Source organism: Rattus norvegicus, chromosome 6, assembly GCF_036323735.1.
Source record: "Rattus norvegicus strain BN/NHsdMcwi chromosome 6, GRCr8, whole genome shotgun sequence".
Classification (NCBI taxonomy): domain Eukaryota; kingdom Metazoa; phylum Chordata; class Mammalia; order Rodentia; family Muridae; genus Rattus; species Rattus norvegicus.
In genome coordinates, this window is record NC_086024.1 from 45,289,235 (window position 1) to 45,310,386 (window position 21,152).

At 45.9% G+C, this 21,152-nt stretch overlaps 1 protein-coding gene across 15 annotated transcripts in view; it reads right to left on the bottom strand.

Annotated features, from left to right (window-relative positions):
• Positions 1 to 21,152, bottom strand: part of Greb1 (growth regulating estrogen receptor binding 1) — a 152,685-nt gene that overhangs the window by 119,946 nt on the left and 11,587 nt on the right. For 2 of the 15 annotated variants that reach the window (XM_063262296.1, XM_063262294.1), the window contains exon 1: positions 20,997 to 21,143. The exons of 11 other annotated variants lie outside the window; for them this stretch is intronic. The gene's annotated coding sequence lies outside the window, so the exon portion shown is untranslated. Of the gene's footprint in view, positions 1 to 1,645; positions 1,893 to 20,996; positions 21,144 to 21,152 lie in introns of those variants that run through there. 2 more of the 15 variants (NM_001427084.1, XM_008764638.3) reach the window with 2 other exon arrangements.

Sequence of the window (21,152 nt, forward strand, 5' to 3'; positions counted from 1 at the left end):
AGGGCCTCAAAACAATAAGGAAGGTGAAGATCAGCACCTAAGGGTGTCCTCTGACCTCCACACATGGAGAGAGGCACACGCATGCCCACACCCACACCCAAATGTGCACTGGGAGGTGAGGAGGAGGGAGAGATGGAAAGAGTAATGGTACAAAATCTAGTCTGGAAGAAATGTGAATGTTGCAGATCTGGATAGGAGAAAAAAAAATTATCTCTGCCAAATCTCTCTCTGAAGCTAAATCTCTCTGGCTTGTGTTGACTTTAAAGGGATGGTTTGGTTTGGTTTCTTTCCTTCTAAATTTGAGTTTAGACTAGCTGTCCTGGAAAGTGACTGTTTGTTCTTGAGAGGTTGTGTGTGTTCTTTCTCAGGCAGATGTCATACAGCAGGGAGAAGCAAGTGGAGAGAAGGGAAGGGTGGGAAAACAGTCCTTGGGCAGGAGGGGTGAGGACCAGAGGAAGGGCAGAAGCAGGAGGCTGAGACCATGCCGCCCAAAAGCCACAGGGCTTCATCCAGCTGAGACAAGAAAGAGGAGGCGGCTCTAGGGGACAGGCGATGCCAGACTCGTGCCCCCCCCCCAATGAACGGGTGCAGAGGAAGGAATGAAAGGCAGAGACAAGCCCTAAGTTGCAGGGAGTGGGGGATCTGCTCAAGAAAATGTAAATTCCAACCGCCAGTAATCCTTGGAGAGGACTGTGTAGTGATGGAAAACAGCCAAGGAGGTCATGTGGGGACAGGAACTAGAAATCCAGGAAGAACCCAGAGGACCCTTCTCTGCCATCTACATTATGAGGGCTGATCTCTCCTATAGAGATATGAGCTCTCGATGTGTAAAGATCGCTGAAAATGATCCCATCTGGTAAAGGGGGAGGGGTGCTTTTTGTAACTTTGGTTTGTGTTTTGTTGCTGTTTTGATTTTTCAAGACAGGGTTTGTCTGTGTAGCCCCTAATGTCCTGGAACTTATTCTGTAGACCAGGCTAGCCTCAAACTCACAGAGATCTGCCTGACTCTGCCTCTCGAGTGCTGGGATTAAAGTTGTGCTCCACCCTCAACCCCCCCCTACCCCCTAGAGATTAAGTGCTGTGTTGACATCACCACCCTGCACAGTAAAGGGTTTATGCTTGACAGGCAACTGTTCTGTCCTGAGGCCAATCCAACAAATTACCATAAAACAATACAGCATGATCTCAGGGAAATAGGTGGAAGAATTAGGGAAGTTTCCAGAATCCTCAGTTACAAAACCTCAAGGGAAACAGAAAACACTCCTTTCTGTACCTGCAAAGTCAATGCGGGAGGGAACAAGAATGACAACTAAGGAACAAGTTTCATGACCTCTGTGCATCAGTGCAGAGGACCACACAGACACCCAAAGAGGCACAAGGATTCTAAAGAGCAAGGTGGGACCCTCAAGCCAGGAGAGTCCAATATTAGAACAATACCCACTGCACAGAACTGGACTGTTAAAGGCATTGTGCCTGTTCTCTTTTGGTTTCTTGATACAAGGTATCTCATCAGAGCAGAGAGCAGTTTGGGACACAGTATTGTTATTGTCACTGTGGTTCATCACTAGAAAACACCAAAGCTTACTATCTGCTGTGAGGTTAGTCCAACTCAGATTGCTGAGATCCAGAATCCCCTGGCGATTACCTTCATTAATTGAAGAGAGGGGATCATTCCACTGGAGGTGACACCATTCCCTAGGGCATTTGTTTTCTGCTGTTGTGATAAAGTACCACTGTTGACCCACAGTTACCTGTCAACAGTCAGGTGTACCTGACTTATTACAAAAGGGGCTACTTACCCCCTCCTCACTCCTCTTCTCCTCTTGCTCCCTTACCCTCTTCCCCCTCTCTCCCGACTCCTCTCCCACTTCTCTCTCCATGTGCTCATGACTGGCCTCTATTCATCTATTCTCTCTCTCTCTCTCTCTCTCTCTCTCTCTCTCTCTCTCTCTCTCTCTCTCTCTCTGCCTCTACTAACTCCCTCAACATCCCTCCCCACGCCCCAAATAAGCTCTATTCTATACTATATCATCATGTGGCTGGTACCTCAGAGGGAAGGGAAGCCTTCGCATGGGCCTGCAGAAGCACCCCTTTCCCCATACCTTACCACCAACACCATACCACACCTCCACCAACCATAGCCCTAGCTTCTTTATCGTGTTTATAAAACACAACAACCATGGCCAAGGCAACCTAAGAATTTAGCTTCACTTACAGTTCCAGAGGGAGAGCCCATAATGGCAGGGGAGGCACAGCACCAGGTGGTCAGAGCTAAGAGATCGCAGGTCCAAGCACAAACGCAAAGCAGAGAGCGCCAACTGGAGATGGGGGTGAGATCATCAACTCTCAAAGCCCTTCCCTGAAGTGAGAATTCTGGTTTCCTTAAAAACCCAGCTATGTTCTAGGAATGTGTTTTGGTTTTAATCCCAGGTGCGCTTCAGATTGTCCACAGCAGCTATGATTGGCCTCGTGCCCTAGGGGCATGACTTGATTCTGCTAGACAAAGATAGGTTATGTTTGGAATTCTGGGGATTCTAGAGAGGGCATAAAATGCCAGCACCCCAAGAGGCTGCAGCAGCTGTTCCTCCCGCTGCTTCTGGTTCCTAGTGCTTTTGCTGGATTGATAGATTGCTGGTTGGAGATATCCCGACCACAAAGATTGGACTTGTTCCAAAGAACCCGATGCCTCTAATCAGCAGGAAGTAGGCTGAAGAGATCTACGCCCCCTTCCCCTCTAACATTCTTTCTTGCCTACCTAATGTTGTGGGGCTGAAAAGAGATTGGGGGTGGAGAAGGCTTGTAGATAGTAGATATAAGAAACCAATAAAGTAGCCAAAAAGTAGGTCACACGTCCCCAGTGACATACTTCTAGCAAGGCTCCACCTCTTAAAGGTTCCATAACATATCTAAAGAGTTTCACCAACTGGGTCCAATTTGGGGTGGGGGGCAGTGTTTCTCATTCAAGCTACCATACTGAGCTGGGATCCTGGTCACCCAGGAAGTAGCCCAGTATAAGCACCCATCATTGTATCCTGACTAAGGATACAGTGTGAATAGCTGCCTCAGGCTTCTATAACTGAAACTCCCCAGCCATGACGGACAGCTTGCTTCATGGCAGCAAGAGAAGTACCTAGCCAAACTGGTGTGTAGGGAATAATTACAACTCTTAAATCCCATCCCCAGGGCAGTCCGCCATAGCTATGGTCATGCATTTGCAAACTCCAAGAAGAGTTAGAGTTGTTATTGCTGTGATGAACCACCATGAGCAAAAGCAAGCTGAGGAGGAAGGGGTCTATCCAGCTCACATTGTAATCTACCACTGAAGGAAGTCAGGACAGGACCTCAAACAGGGCAGGAACCTGGAGGCAGGAGCTGATATAGAGGCCTTGGAGGGGTGCTGCTTCCTGGCTTTTTCAGCCTAATCTCTTATAGCACCCAGGGCTACCAGTACAGGGGTAGCCCCACCAACAATGGGCTGGGCCTCCCCCATCAATGATTAATTAAAAAATGCCCTAGAGACTACGGCCCTCATCCTATGGAGGAATTTTCATAATTGACATTCCATCTTCTCATATGACTTTAGTTTATGTTAAGTTGACATAAAACTATCCAGCGCACTAGAAAAACATGAAGTTTTAGAATATATATGTTTTAAATTTTGTGTGTATGTGGAAGCCAGTTGACAACAAGTGTCTTCGTCATGCTCTCCATCCTATTTACTTTTTGTTATACTTCACTTATTGTGTGTGTGTGTGTGTGTGTGTGTGTGTGTGTGTGTGCGCGCACATGTGCATGTTCAAGGTGTGTGTGCTTGTGCTCATGCATGCCATGGAGTGCATGTGGAGTCAGGTCTCTCCCTTCACCACCCGGGGATAGAATTCATGTTGGCTCAGGTTTGCCAGCTGACCCATCTTACCAGCTGGTCTTAACCCCTAATTTTTTGAGACAGGGTCTTTCACTAAACTGAAGCTCAACAATCAGAGTCGACTGGCTGATGAAAGAAATCCCCAGGGATCCTCCTCTCTCCACTCCTCCTCCCTGCCCTCCCAGCACTGGGTTCTAAGTGTACGTTGGCACACTTGGCATTTTACCAGGGCTCTAGAGATCTGAACCAAGCCAGCTCCCCGGTCTAAATTTTAAAAGCTGGTACATAATTCAGAAGGCATGTGGAACTATCTTCAGATCCCTCAGGAGCTACCATGGAGGGCAGAGACAGTGGGTCTCTTCCAAGCATTCACCTAGTGCCCCAGAGCATTCCAGCCAAAGGGAAGCTACTCTCTGTCATCACCACACAGCTCTTCTGGGCATTCCACTTGTTACTGCTTTCATTCCTCCCCAGCACAAGACATAAGAATTGTGTGGAGTGGGAGGACCATCTGATCAACATGCAGATAGTCATAACTGGTCTACTCAGCCCCTCATAGACTAATTTAATCAATGTCCCTTTATAATATGTATTGTTTGTATGTATGTATGTTCCTCTGCTCTAATACCAAACACACTTGGTCTACATGACACCAAGAGGCAAGGGTAAAGTTTGCCAGTTGACAGTTGACTGTGGCTGGTTGAATGACACCCAGGCCGTAGAAAACATGTAGAGCTGTTGGGACCCTCGCTCACCTTGTTTTCAGACGGAGAAAATTCCCATCTGAGATGTTCCCTGGAAAACCCAAGGAACCCTATGACCACCTGCCTACCCTGACTCCCAGCTGAGCCAACTCCAGGGGTAAATTCACAAGAGTCACGGCACAACGTAAGATATACATACATATATAATGTATATCGCACACATTCACATGTGCAAAGGGGATTGTTTTCTGCTATGGAACAACCTCAGCCAGCCCAGACTCATAAAAGTGAACACAATTGCCTCTCCTACTTGACCTTTTCAGCTTAAATGAATTAATTTGTCAACTGACCCCTGTGTCAGTTATTGTTTAATTAGCATTGACTCAAAAGCCTGGCAAAAAAAATGTCTTCTCAAAGATCAGGCCCTGAACCCCTCTGAGACAAGTTTCAGAAAGTGAGTGTTAGAGGACGCCTGCCATAGATAGTCACCTCTATTGTTGGAAGGGAACCCTGGCTGCCTTCTTTTAGGTATTGAACAGATCTCCTCACACCCACAAGAAGAAGAGAGAAGGGGAGTGGAGAGAGGTCAGGAAAGATGGAGGGGCTCTGAACCTAGCACACCACATGGGGAGCCAGGAGACCTGAATTCTGTTTCACATCTACAATCACCAAATACCGACCTGATCGCCTTGGTCTCCCTCTAGCTGCTCCTGTCACTTGCCACATGCCTTGAGTCACCAAAGTCTGCAAAGCTAGAGAGTGCTTCTGATTCTGTCGCTACTACTCGGACCTACCTGAATCAAGTGTCAACACAGTCCCACTGGCTTAGCTTCTTTCTGCTACTATGATGAAACACTGACACCTTAAAGGAGGAGGGGCTTATTTCAGCTCACAGTTCCAGGGTACAGTCCATCACGGTGGAGAAGTCCTAACGGCAGGAGTGTGAAAGAGCTGGTTACACGTGTCCACAGCCAGGGGTGTTTCTACTCAGCCAGCTTGCTTCATCTTATCCTGGTCTGAAGTTCAGGGATTGGTGTCATCCACTCTTATGGCGGGTCTTCCTACCTCAACCAACCTAACCGAGATAATCTCCTCACAGGTCTCCTGTGGGTTTGTCTCCTAGTGACCCCAGATCCATCAAGTTGACAATGAACACTAACCATCATACTACCTTTGCCCAGAACTGTAGAGCATGGGTGATAAACTTCAAATGCAGGAAAACAGAAATTGGAAAATGTCTGCAAGCATGAAGAAGGCTGCTTCTTAGAAGACGTAAGACTGGTGAGGCTTCCATGAAGGGAGTGGGTGATTGAGCAAGTAGGGGAGGAAACCCTTTGAACACTCCTCAGCCCTTCACGTTCTCACATGCTACAGACATAGCATTAGCAGAAAGCACTGTGATGTAACAGAAACGCACCAGGTCTTCCGCCTCATAAAACCCACAAGCCATTCCAACTCTTAACTAGACCTACACAGGGACACATGGAGGCCACTGGAATACCACCTTACAGAACAGCCACAGGCTTGGATCCCCAGCTCCATCCTTCCTTGTGGGTGGCACCATAAATAACTGTCTCCACCCTCCCATACCCCTGTATCGCCCCTTAGTGTTTCCCAAGCATGAGGGTCATTTTTCTCTGATGTCTAGTTAGTCACAGCATGACTTCTGTTCCACTGTCTATTCACAAGTTGGGACACTTAACAGCTTGTGCTATGGTTCATTGATTTCTTGTTCCTAGATTTCATTAAGGACACGATCAGCTTTCTGGTGTTTACTCTAAAATCCGTTGGGGTCTTGGCATGTGTACCTTTCTCTGAACTCTTACATATTTTGGAGATTTTGGAATTTCTTTCTCCTCCCTCCCTCCCTCCCTCCCTCTCTCTCTCTTTTAGACAGACCCTCATTATGTAGATCAGGCTGACATTGAACTCATGGTCTTCTTGCCTCAGCCTTGAAGGAGAGAAAAGATTTGTTTTGGCTCACAGAGAGTTCATCCATCATGATGGGGAGAGCACAGAACAGCTCAGTTCGCATGTCCTAGGAAAGAACAGGGAAAGTCCTATCCCCAAGTACACACTCAAGGACCTTCTCCCAACTAGACCATGCCTCCCACAGACCACGCCTCCCACAGACCACGCCTCCCATAGACCACATTCCCAATGGCCACACCTCCCATAGACCACACCCCTCAATGACCTCACTTTCTATTTGCACCATCTTACAAAAGTATCATGGTATTGGGAATCCACCAAGGGATTAATCCATGAATCAAGTCAGAGAACAGTCAGGGGACAACTTCCCAAAAGCCCATCAGCTAACAACCAAGTTCAGAAGCCTTTAAGAGGCATTTCATATTCAAATCATAACATCTCTCCAGAAGCCAGGCAACCCAGAGGTACCAGAGGCCCAAGGGGTTTATGGTTTAAAATACCTATCGGTTCTTGGGGCTGGGGATTTAGCTCAGTGGTAGAGCGCTTACCTAGGAAGCGCAAGGCCCTGGGTTCGGTCCCCAGCTCAGAAAAAAAGAACCAAAAAAAAAAAAAAAATACCTATCGGGCCCCTTCCAAGTAATATGGTTTGTTACTAGGCTCTCTAAACTGCCTTTCCTCGGGAATGGACTATAGATAATAAAACTTAGCTCGTAGACTCTTTTTTTTTTTTTCAGTTACTACTGTACTTTATTGTGTTCAACCAAATCACCATGTTACAAAAATAGCAAGCTGCCATAATAAAAAATAAGGCTCCTCTATCCAGCACCAGATAGCATCATTTTACTTTCAAGCCTAGAAATTGCACACTTGTATATAAACCAACCGAAGGTGAGGATTGAGAGTTCATCTTGGTGGATTTTTCCTTTGATGAATATGAAGTGTCCTTCCTTACCTTTTTTGATGACTTTTAGTTGAAAATTGATTTTATTTGATATTAGAATGGCTACTCCAGCTTGCTTCTTCTGACCATTTGCTTGGAAAGTTGTTTTCCAGCCTTTCACTCTGAGGTAGTGTCTGTCTTTGTCTCTGAGGTGTGTTTCCTGTAGGCAGCAGAATGCAGGGTCCTCATTGCGTATCCAGTTTGTTAATCTATGTCTTTTTATTGGGGAGTTGAGGCCATTGATGTTGAGAGATATTAAGGAATAGTGATTATTGCTTCCTGTTATATTCATATTTGGATGCGAGGTTATGTTTGTGTGCTTTTCTTCTCTTTGTTTTGTTGCCAAGATGATTAGTTTCTTGCTTCTTCTAGGGTATAGCTTGCCTCCTTATGTTGGGCTTTACCCTTTATTATCCTTTGTAGTGCTGGATTTGTAGAAAGATATTGTGTAAATTTGGTTTTGTCATGGAATATCTTGGTTTCTCCATCTATGTTAATTGAGAGTTTTGCAGGATACAGTAACCTGGGCTGGCATTTGTGTTCTCTTAGGGTCTGTATGACATCTGTCCAGGATCTTCTGGCCTTCATAGTTTCTGGCGAAAAGTCTGGTGTGATTCTGATAGGTCTGCCTTTATATGTTACTTGACCTTTTTCCCTTACTGCTTTTAATATTCTTTCTTTATTTTGTGTGTTTGGTGTTTTGACTATTATGTGACGGGAGGTGTTTCTTTTCTGGTCCAATCTATTTGGAGTTCTGTAGGCTTCTTGTATGCCTATGGGTATCTCTTTTTTTAGGTTAGGGAAGTTTTCTTCTATGATTTTGTTGAAGATATTTACTGGTCCTTTGAGCTGGGAGTCTTCACTCTCTTCTATACCTATTATCCTTAGGTTTGATCTTCTCATTGAGTCCTGGATTTCCTGTATGTTTTGGACCAGTAGCTTTTTCTGCTTTACATTATCTTTGACAGTTGAGTCAATGATTTCTATGGAATCTTCTGCTCCCGAGATTCTCTCTTCCATCTCTTGTATTCTGTTGGTGAAGCTTGTATCTACAGCTCCTTGTCTTTTCTTTTGATTTTCTATGTCCAGGGTTGTTTCCATGTGTTCTTTCTTGATTGCTTCTATTTCCATTTTTAATTCCTTCAACTGTTTGATTGTGTTTTCCTGGAATTCTTTCAGGGATTTTTGCGATTCCTCTCTGTAGGCTTCTACTTGTTCTCTAAGGGAGTTCTTTATGTCTTTCTTGAAGTCCTCCAGCATCATGATCAAATATGATTTTGAAACTAGATCTTGCTTTTCTGGTGTGTTTGGATATTCCGTGTTTGCTTTGGTGGGAGAATTGGGCTCCGATGATGCCATGTAGTCTTGGTTTCTGTTGCTTGGGTTCCTGCGCTTGCCTCTCGCCATCAGATTATCTCTAGTGTTACTTTGTTCTGCTATTTCTGACCGTGGCTAGACTGTCCTATAAGCCTGTGTGTCAGGAGTGCTGTAGACCTGTTTTCCTGTTTTCTTTCAGCCAGTTATGGGGACAGAGTGTTCTGCTTTCGGGCGTGTAGTTTTTCCTCTCTACAGGTCTTCAGCTGTTCCTGTGGGCCTGTGTCTTGAGTTCACCAGGCAGGTTTCTTGCAGCAGAAAAGTTGGTCCTACCTGTGGTTCCAAGGCTCAAGTTTGCTCGTGGGGTACTGCCTAAGTCCTCTCCGCGGCGGCAGCAACCGGGAAGATCTGCGCCGCTCTTTCCGGGAGCCTCCGTGCACCAGGGTTCCAGATGACGTTTGGTGTTTTCCTCTGGCGTCTGGATGTGCACAGAGTGCAGTCTCTTCTGGTTTCCCAGGCGTGTCTGCCTCTCTGAAGGTTTAGCTCTCCCTCCCACGGGATTTGGGTGCAGAGAACTGTTTATCCGGTCTGTTTCCTTCAGGTTCCGGCGGTGTCTCAGGCGCAGGGGTCCTGCCGCTCCTGGGCCCTCCCCTGTGGTTCCAAGGCTCAAGTTTGCTCGTGGGGTACTGCCTAAGTCCTCTCCACGGCAGCAGCAACCGGGAATATCTGCGCCGCTCTTTCCGGGAGCCTCCGTGCACCAGGGTTCCAGATGGCGTTTGGTGTTTTCCTCTGGCGTCTGGATGTGCACAGAGTGCAGTCTCTTCTGGTCCCCCAGGCGTGTCTGCCTCTCTGAAGGTTTAGCTCTCCCTCCCACGGGATTTGGGTGCAGAGAACTGTTTATCCGGTCTGTTTCCTTCAGGTTCCGGCGGTGTCTCAGGCGCAGGGGTCCTGCCGCTCCCGGGCCCTCCCCTACGGGAACCCAGAGGCCTTATACAGTTGCCTCTTGGGCAAGGGATGTGGGCAGGGGTGGGCAGTGTTGGTGGTCTCCTCCGCTCTGCAGCCTCAGGAGTGCCCACCTGATCAGGCGGTGAGGTCTCTCTCCCACGGGGTTTGGGAGCAGAGAGCTGCTGCGGGCCGGGGTCGTAGACTCTTATAATAATCAGTTGTGTGTCCTTTTAATGCACTAAGTGCTACAGATAGAATGTCAAAACATATAAATGCATAGAAAACAGACAGTGCAGTATTGGGATGGTAAGTATTCTCATCATGCTTGCAATTATTGTCTTTTACTTAAATAAACTAGTAAATTGCAAATCTAGAAACAAAAAAAAGGCAAAAATTATGCTAATTCTGAAACCTTGAGAAATCCAGGGGTTAGAGAGATGGTTCAGCAGTTAAGAACACTCAGTGTTCTTCCAGAGGACGAGTTCAGTTCTAACCACCTATATCTGGTGGCCCACAACCATCCTTGATTCTAGTTCCAGAATATGTGACACCCTCTTCTGGCTGCCTCAGCTACATACATGTATGTGCGCATACCCATACACAGATACACACGCACATAATTAAAATTAAATCTCGGAAGAAGATGAAGAGGAGGAAGAAGAGGAGAAAGAAGGAGGAGGAGGAAGAAGAGGAGGAGGAGGGGAAGGGGAAGGGAAGGGAGAGGCAGAGGAGGCAGAGGAGGCAGAGGCAGAGGAGGCAGAGGCAGAGGAGGCAGAGGCAGAGGCAGAGGCAGAGGCAGAGGCAGTGGCAGTGGCAGTGGCAGTGGCAGTGGCAGTGGCAGTAGTGGTAGTCCTTGTTACCACTAACACCCAGGTTCTGGTAAGAGTCAGTTTGGCAGCATAGAGGAAAGGGGACACCAAGGGTGTGTGTCATTCCTGAAAATACATCAAAGACAGCAAGAAGCTGGCACTTGTGATGGTGGTTGCTGGGCACATCTCAAAGTCATCTTCTTACAAGGTACACTATAACTAGAATGCAGGAGCATATTCTCTAATAAAACTCTTTTCTACAGCCCAAAAACAAAGGGACAGGCTGCCTAAGTGACTTCACACTGGGGAATCGCACCACCGCTCTCCTCTCTGACTGTATCTGTTTGGCCGTTAGCTCCCTACATCCCTGCAGAGATTCAAAGATCTCCTGACATGGAGAGAGAAATACAACCGCAGCGGCAAGCATGGTTAGTTACCTGGTACCAAATAACTGAGTTGAATGTATTCCTCGGCCAATTCCAGGAGCCCCTAATCCTCAGTTCAGGTCTGGTGAGTTCCCGGTGACGGGACCTAATTCTTGCCTCTGAGGATCTGGGCAGGCATTAAGGTAAGGTGACCATAACACAGTATGGCCAGTACAAGTGAACCAGACCCTGCCTGATTGAAGATGCTGACCAGAGTCCTGCAGATCATCCCATTCCTGTCCCACCTAAAAACATGCCTCACAGCGGTGTCTCCTTCGCCTTACCCATGTCTCTGGCTCGTATTTCAATACTACTGTGGCAGCCATCACTCTTCTGTTTGCTGTGCTTTTTAAGCTTTCTCCCTAGAGGGGTTCCCCGCTGGTAGAAGACTTAAGAGAAAAAATACACCCAGTACTTGTTCATCAATCAGAACACAGACATTTTGTTGTTGTTTTGTGTGTGTGTGTGTGTGTGTGTGTGTGTGTGTGTGTGTGTGTGTGTGTCAGAGTCTCCCTGGCCTGGAACTCACTGTGTAGAGAGTTCTGCCTCCAGGGTGTAGAGATCTGCCTGCTTCTGCCTCCAGGGTGCTGGCATTAAAGGTAGCACCAATGTTGAAAGGCTGTTCCGCATTTAGATACCATGTCCTTCTTGCTCTGGGAGGATCTTTTCTCTGTGTCCTTACTGTAAGTATTCCACTACACACGTTTTGATAGCTGTAGATGTCATATATTCTTTGACATAATTTCTTTAGATTATGGGATTTGGAATTTGAAGAAATAGAAGTTGTATTGTCCTCTCTGCCTAATCAAATATTTACATTATAGTGAATAGATACTGCTAAATGTTATAAAATTACACCTATCCCTTAAAGGAGCTGTTCAAAAGTATCATTGGGGTAACAGATTGTCATCTGTTAGGTAAAATGGTTATCATTTCTCTGTGCCCAGGTAAAACCCTGTCTTGAGAAAAAAACAAACACAACAACGATAACAACAATGGCCATCCAGATGACTCAGAGGGTAAAGGCTCTTGCTACCTATCCTAATGATGCCTGGACTCACACGGTAGAAGGAAGAACGGTGGCAGTTGTCTTCTGACCTGCTATAGTACGAGTGTGTGTGTGCACACACATGAGAGAGTGTGTGTGCACGCACGCACACACACACACACACACACACACACACACACACACACCAAAACAAATAAAAAAACTGTAAAGAAAAGACTGTGTCCCCAACTGCTGACAGTGCTTACCTCTAGAGGGAAGAAACTTATTTCTTGTTTTGTTTTCTCTTCCATTTATAAATTTTCTGCCACCGGCACACACAATCTTTGACTCTGAACAGAATGCTTTTTAATCTTTTAATCAGATAAAGAAATCAATATATTTCCCTCCGAACAAAACGAGAGCTGGACAAAATGGCGAATGCTAATGTCATTGATCAACCCCTGCCTACAATTAACACTGGATGTTAGCTCAGGGCTCCCTCACCCTGGCTCCCCACGGGGAGACCTCCTTGTGCTGGCAGAGCAAGGGATGAGGCCAGATAACAGTATGTAGCCATGCCTTTGATGTCCTCGGCCTTCACTGGGACAGCAGACCAGGGGAAACAAAAGCTCATTCTCCAGCTTTGGCCACAGCCGGACTCCAGGCTCCCCACCTTTTAATACTACTGGGCTCTCTGCTATGACCTCTGCCCCCACACACAAAGGCCTCATTCAGCAGCATGGTCAGCCATGTTGAAAATTCTCTCCAGATTCAGCCATTGAGAGAATTTTTGTTTCCAAACTAGCTTTGTGTCTCCATGACTCAACTGGACTGAGAAAGGAGTTTTGGAATGAACTGAAAAAAAAATAATAATTTCTTCCAAAATTAGCAATAATTTGGGGTTCACAAGAATTTTTCCAGGACAAGAAAATTCCAGATACATTTTGTTTAATTGTACCTTTTTTTTTTCACTTCTCCAGTGAACACATCTGTATATTAGAACATTTTTTAAAGTTATCAGTATTTTTAACAAATGGAAACTCGCATTTCCTAGACTGCATCTAAATTCCACATATTGGCTACCCAGGTTTCTACACCAACTACTGAAACCTCTTTAGTGGGTGGGGAGGTCTGAGAGGAGCTGATAGCTAAAATTAACCAGCAGTTTAGGCAAGCCAGTCCCTGAAGGAGCCCAGGCAGGTCATGCCCATACCAACCACAAGGTTAACCTCACCCTACAGGTCAGGGTGCCCCAGATCAGCCTAGGATACTGCAGGCTGCCAGACTCCATCAGCAAGCCAGTCTGCCTGTCCTGACTCATATCTCCACATAACTACCACACAGTCTTGACTCACCGTGTCCTAAAGCTGATTTGTACTCATGGCTATCAGGATGCCTAGAGACGCCTTTAAAAAAAAAAACAAAACATCTATTTGAGTTGATCATACACAGCAAAAACCTTGTGTTTTGAGACAAGGTCTCAGGTAGCCCAGGCTAGCTTCAAATCCTCTATGTAGCCAAAGATGCCCTTGAACTGATTTCCTGCCTCCACCCCCAGCATGCTGGGGTTACAGGCATACACCATACACACGGTTTATGCTGGGGGTGGAGCCCAGCACTCTAACAATTTTGCTATGTCTCCAGCTCAAAGGGATCATCTCTGACTGTCTTGAAAGAAATCAGCTCAAAAGCAATTCAGTGGAGGTCAGGAAGCTTTCCCAACAAACGGTACCAGAACAACGTAGCCAGGAAGTGAATCTGCCCCTAAGCTGTAGCACCATCAACAACAGTTGACTCCCAGTGGGTCACAGACTCAAAAACAGCACGTGATCAGAAAACAATTCTCCAAATAATAGAATGTTTTTGTGATCTAGGGTTAGCCAAAGAGTTTATTAATTTAACATCAAAAGCATACTACACATACAGATGCACACCCAGACATACATATACAAACACACACACAGAGATACACAGATACATATACTCAGTATACTCACAGAGACACACAGACAGACAAAGGCACACACGTGGAGATATATATATATATATACACACACACACATAGAGACACGGACAACACACATATAGATGCATACACATACATATGCAAACGCAAAAACACACAGCTGATATACTCGACTTCATTCAGAGTTCTGCCCTGCCAAGGCCCACTGTCAGAAAATGAAGAAACCAAGCACAGCATGGAAGGAAATGCTCGCAAAGCCCAACAGTGCAAAGGTGTGAGGTGGCGCTTTACTAAGGCAGGAAGAACAGACAGCAGAAAACCTGGAAGGAAAATATTAATAAAAACAAAACAAGAGGGGACAGGAGGGATCACTTAGGGGTAGGGAGCACTTGGGGCTCATACAGAGGACCTGAGTTCAGTTCCCAGCACCCACATACATCAGCTCACCAACTTCAAGGCGTCCAATGCCCTCTTCTGGCCTCTGTGGATCCCCTCACATACGTGGCATACACACATAAACAAAAATAAATCTTTTTAAAACGCAATAAAACACCACCACATACCTTGCAGAGTGGCTAAGTGGAAATAATAATATCGAGTACTGACAAAGATGCAGAGACACTTGAGCCCTGTGCCCTAGCTATGAGGACATAAAGGGACATAGTAACTCTGGCAAACTGCGTCACAACTTCTCATAAAATTAACCCTGCAGGGGCTGAGAGATGGCTCAGAGGTTGAGAGAGAGCACTGGCTGCTCTCCCAGAGACTGAGGTTTGAGTCCCAGTACCCACATGATGACTCACAACCATCTGTAACCCCAGTTCCAGAAGTTCTGATGCCCTCTTCTGGCCTCCTCAGGTACCTTACGTGAATTTGGTACACAGACATACATGCAGACCAAAACACACACACACACACACACACACACACACACACACACACAGAGAGAGAGAGAGAGAGAGTAAAATTTTTAATTAAAAAAACAAACAAACAAACATGAAACTAACACAAAACCTAGCAATTGTGACCTAAGGTATTGTCCTAATTGGGTTTACTGTTGCTATGATAAAACACCATGATCAAAGCAAGTTGGGGAGGAAAGGGTTTATTTGGCTTACACTTGAATTGCTGAAGGAATTCAGGGCAGGAACTCAAACAGGACAGTCATCTGGAGGCAGGGGCTGATGCAGAGGCCATGGAGGGATGCTGCTTACTGGCTTGCTCCCCCATGGTTTGCTCAGTAAGCCTTGTTATAGAACCCAGACCACCAGCCCAAAGGAGGCCCCACCATAATGAGTTGGGCCCTCCCCCATCAATCACTGACTAAGAAAAGGCCCTAAAGGCTTCCCTCAGGCCATGTGGTGGGAAATACCTAATCTGAGTGAAAAGCCAGGAACTTCTGCGAGGGAGAATCAGAGGTCCCTTCAGAGTGGAGCTGTCTTTAGGAGAAATTTGACTGAGATTTGCGCGGGAGCACTCACTAGCAACCCTCCTCATCCAACAAAGTCATTTGGAAGGTCCAAAGCCTTAGTCTTAGGATTGGTCACCTTGGGACAGCACCACAAGGAAGTAACTCAGGCTAAATTGGGTTCCGATCTGGTAATCCGGGTAGGTAGAGATACGAGAGGGGCAGGGAGAGGGGCGGGGAGAGGGGCTGGGAGAGGGGCTGAGAGAGGGCTCAGCAGGTAAAGGTGTCCATCACCAAGCCTGACAACCTGAGTTCAGTCCCCATAGTTCAGTCCCCGACTCCAACTCTGAAGAGAAATCTAAAGGGGGTAACATTCCTATAATCCCAGCCCTAGCACTTGGGAGGCAAAGAAAACAGCCATAAAGCTGGGTGTGGTACTGCACACCATTAATCCTAGCACTCAGGAGGCAGAGGCGGGCAGATCTCTGTGTGTTCAAACCAACCTGGTCGACATAGTGAGTTCCAGGCCATCCAAATCCACATAAAAAGACCCTGTCTTTAAAATAAAAAAAAAATTAAAAAAAAAAAGCAGAATCAAAAGTACGTAATATCCTGACTCAATTCTGTCCAGCCAATGAGGGACAACCCATCATCTATAGACAGCGAAATCAACGTCCTGATAAACTGGAACTTTGAATTTCTGCATCATAACACACAACTCAAGAGGACTAAGGAGACAGCTCAGTTGGTAAAGTGCTTACACGAAAGCATGAGGACCTGAGTTCGATCCCCCGGCACCCTTGCTAAGACAAAAATCAACAGATACAGCTCTCCAGTGGAATAATATGACCTGGTCTACAAACATCTTAGTGGTCTTGGGGTAAGGAGCAGTTTTTTTTTTCTCCTTGAAAATCCCTTTACTGAGATACTATTCATCCCTACCAAGCCACCTAAGCCTGCTCACCTATAAAATACAAATAGCAATCCCAACTTTGCTGGGCGGTGAGGTCAACAGTGAGTTATCAGAGCAGTGTTTCCTGTGGCTGATGCTCAGAAGAGGCAGCTCCTCAGCTTTAAGTCAGAAGGAAACGCAGGGGAGCAGGCATGAGTAAACAAACGACTCTCGTGCAACAAGCTTTGTGTTAGTGATCTGTAGCGTCTACGCTTCCTCTCAGGGTCCACGGTGTTACTACACACATGAGCTGCTCTGAGGCCTGGAGCGATGGCTCAGAAGAACACTTACTGCTCTTTTAAAGGGCCTGGGACCTGGGATTCATTTCCCAGAACCCACATCAGGCAGCTCATCTGTGACTCCAGCTCGGGAATCCACCATCCTCCTCTCGCCTCCAAAGGCACAAATCCCCACACATGATACTAAACTGGGTGACATTTTTGGCTCATGTATAGGCAGGACCTCAGAGGTAAACCCTTAATTTCTAATTGTTGCCCCCAGCATTCCAGAAGTTCCAAGAAGAACAAACACCCATTCATTCAGCAAATATTTACTGAGTACCTACTACGGGCTAGCCATTGTATTGGTGGGTTACCACAGTGAGCAAGTGAAACAGACCTTCCAGCTATTCTCAACCTTTGGGTCACAACTCCTTAGGGGACTGAATGACCCTTTCACAGTGGTGGCCAAAGACCACTGGAAATATCAAATATTTACACTGCAATTCATAACAGTAGCAAAGTTACAGTTGTGAAAAGTTAGGGATCACCACACCAAGAGGAACTGTACTAAAGGGTCTCAGCATTAGGAAGATGGAGAGAGCCATTGGGTTAGAGGAAGGCAGGTGTCAAACAAACACCATTGCAGATCGAGGTATCACTGCAGTGTGGCTCAGACTTTTAATTTTGAGTGAAATCCCCCACATAGATTCCAGTCCTGTGTCTCACGTTTGCTTTCCCAAGTCCTTACAATCAAGAATGTGTCAATTCTCAGAGTGCCTGAATGATGAACGACCTCACCGCCCTGTCATTCCTATCAGTAGTGCTGTTTGCATTCATCTTATAGCCCACCACGCATGGAAAGGAGGAAAACGCAAACTCTTCAGGAAGGTCCAGGGATCGAACCCAGGTCCTCATGCTTGCAAGGCAAGCACTCTACCAATCAACCTACCTTCCCAGTTCTGGTTTTATTCTTTCAAGCTCATAGCTACCTTGGCTACAGTCATGGTTCTTAACTGGTCTGCTCATCAGAGACACTTTAAGTCACATTAAACCACAGAGTTTCAGGGTAGGTCTAGGTGGGGAGACCTAAGAACCCACTTTTTTTAATGCTGCTCCAAGCACTACAGTTCATGAGACATCGCGGTAGCTTAAAAGGCGAAGTTTACAAAAGGTCGTGAACAAAGTTAAAGCCAGAAGGAAGCTTGTAGATGACCTTGGTCAACTTCCTTAAGGGACAGATAGGGAAAAGTATCTTGAGAGAAGAGTCAGGTCCCTCAAGGCCAAAGTGAACAGTAAAGCAAGTTTCCTGACCCCAGGACGTGGGCCATGCTTTACACAGCCTCATGCCCAATTTGCCTCTGTCCGATTATCAGGGCACGCTGATCTAACTTTGTCCATGCTTGTAATTTTCCATAATGAAGAGTCATGAGACTCAACCATACCAAGATTTACACTGAGGAACAGAGGTATGGCCCAGAAGTTAGGAGGATGATGTTCTTGAAGAGTTCCTGAGTTCTGTCTCCAGCATCCAGGCAGGCCAAGTGGCTCTCAACAGCCAGTTAACTCCAGATCCATTGATACAATGCCCTCTCCTGGCCTCCAAAGGTAACTGCACTTATAGTCACAGACACACACACACACACACACACACACACACACACACACACACACGAGCAAATTTTACACTGCTTGCTTCCAAGAGAGCTGTTTTCCCATACAAACACTGAAGTATATCTCCTTCACTCGAAGGAAAACAGAACAAAAACATTGTACACACATCTAGGTCAGTCCAAACTCTAGTAGGTAAAATTAGAGCACAAATTTCTGTCCTCAAACCCCCGAATTTGGCAACATAAATAACATGCAAATTGTATCCCACATGTCCTAGGCATGGATAAGTGACTACTGTGTCCTAGAAATGGATAAATGGCATAAAAGTTGACATACAAGATTATTCCTACGGAGACCAAGAGCTGAAACTAGACGTCATCTATTTTACGTCTTGCCCCAGAAATCAAGTATCTTTTGCCACTTCCTAAGAGCAGGCAAGTTTGAGACACATTTATTGGTATCAGTCAGGGGTGTTTTCTCATTGTAGGAAAAAAAAATGTCAGAAGTACACACAGGAGAGGTATAAAAAAAATTCTATAGAAATGGCTACCTTATAATTTGTCTACATAATAAATATATAATCATTATTTAAAACAATAATATAAAAAATAAGATAGGCAATACTCATAATCATTATGTAAAGAATTCAGATACAAAATGACATAAATTAACTATCTTGTAATTTGGCCTGGGTGTGGTGGTATATACCTTTAATTCTAGTACTCTGGGGGCAGAGGTAATCAGATCACTGAAAGTTTAAGGCCAGCCTGGTCTACATCGGAGTTCCAAGGCAGTCAAGTATACACAGTGAGATCTTGTCTCAAAACAAATTTTAAAAAAAAAATTTTTGAACAACTTTATAGAACAACCAGAAATTCATTTCTATGCCAAGAAAACATATGCCAAAAAGTTCTAGTAATTAAATGTGAATCATAATTCTAACTCCTGGTTTGCCTTTTTAATTCCTCTGTATATTTGGGGAGGGCAGGTTTGAGACATGGCTTGTCTGTGTAGATTTAATGTCCTAGAACTCTATAAACCAGGCTGGTCTCAAACTCACAGGTTTGTCTGTCTCTGCCTCCAGAGTGCTGAGACTAAAGACGTGTGCCGCCGTGCCCAGCCCCAAGCATGGTTCAAGTTTTGGTCACAAACGTGTATTACCTCTGCCACATTTTTAGTATAATTAGCTTTAAAGCATTACAATTTATCACTGTGTCTAGAAACTGAGCCCAAAGCCAAAATTACCCATTAATCAATGTACAACGGACAGGATTAACTGCCTGGGTCTTTATGGCAGGATTTTATAAGTCCACAGACACTCTAGAAGAGCTTGCATATTCCCAACTCCATGGAGCCCACAGAAACTCTAAAGGCATCCTTGCCACATCTGCTGCACCAAGCTGGAAGGAAGAATGTGAGGTTTATCAAAGCAAGCTCCCTTCTGCAGATGGGGGATGGGGGGTGTCAGTAAGTAGTCTTGGTGTCAACCCCTGGTCCTGGTGGTTCGGTGGTTCAGATTATCACACCTCACTTTTGTCACTCTCTCCTTTCTTCCCCTTGGGGTTTTCTGACCTGTTATTGGCTCTGCTTTGAGCCGAAGCCTCAAACTGGATACAGTAAAAGGAAACTTCTAATGTCAAGGTGAAATGATAGGACGCAAGGTTGTGGGGACTCAGTGAGTGGTTTCCTGAACCAAGGGGCAATCAATGCTGTATTAAGCACAGAAAGCTTAGGTGGGCTAGATGACAACATCTGGTTAAAGTTACTTAACAAGAGTACAGCTACAAAGCCACCTGAAGGATAATTTCAAGTTGCCTACCGGTCAAAGATTGCAACTATAGTTCCCACGTTTAAAACATTTTAAGCCACAAACCACTTTAGCCACCTTCAGTGACAAGAAGGGCCAAGGTGGGATGCCAGTTTCAACCCAAAATGACTTCTCACTCCGTGAAGAATACTCTTATCAGGAACAGAAAACCTCAAGCAAATGTCTTGGGGTAACCAAAATGTCACAAATCCCATTGTAAACGTTAAGTAAGCCCGAGTTCAGCATGGGGGTGAGGGGAGACAGACATCCCCTCACATAACAAGGTGTTTTACACTTAAATCCAGTTTGCTTGTTGGCCAGCAACAGAACTGGCACTTCTTCGCAGAGTCCTGGAAAACTTCCCTGCTAACACTGAAGAAACTCTAAAAAAACTGAGATGGATGCTAAATTAAAACTCCCAGCAACATCAGCCCACCGAGCAACGCAAAAACCTAGACCCGCACATATGAGACTACGTTCAGATTCCTCTTGTGTGACACCCACCGTTAAAGGCAAAAGATTGTTCTTGGAGGAAATAAACGGGTGTTTATTTCAGTTAAATTTACACATTCGTCGTTTTAAAGGGCTATTAAAACAGCATTTCAAGCCCCGGGGCAACACTTGACTGTAATAAAAGTCGATTCAAGAAAAACTTCAGTCTATAAAGTAAGGTAATTTCTTTTGGCTGCTGCTCAGGACCAACGATTAAATGAGGTTTGACAGCAAAATGGCCTGGTGTCTTTCTGCGTGGAGAGTCTCTTGGCCTTCCCCCACAACCCCACCCTTGATCACCAGTGGCCTGGCAGACTCGCGTGTGTGCAACACACACACACACACACACACACACACACACACACACACACACACACTTGGACTTCAGGCTAGGAGCCTTTGTTTGAGGCTCCCAACTGAGATCCAGTAACCTAAACTCAACCAATGATCATCACCACCAACATCCTTTCACAAGCATTCCCTGGCCACTCTGGGAAGAAGTCGCATTTCTCCCTTGTCCCACGTGCTGCAGAAGACAAGGCTGCCACCACCATCACCCCTCCCCAAAACGGAGTACACAACCCGGAGCAGCGCTGTCTTTTTCCTAAAGTTCTTACCTACGCAGCCGGAGCCTTCACCATGTGCCAGGCGCGCTCTGGCTCTGGCTCTCACTCTGTCTGGCTGTAGCTCTGGCTGGCTGGCTCATTCACTCATACAAGCGCGCACACACGGACATGGACACCTCCCACACCCCTTGGCGCGCGACCCCCCGC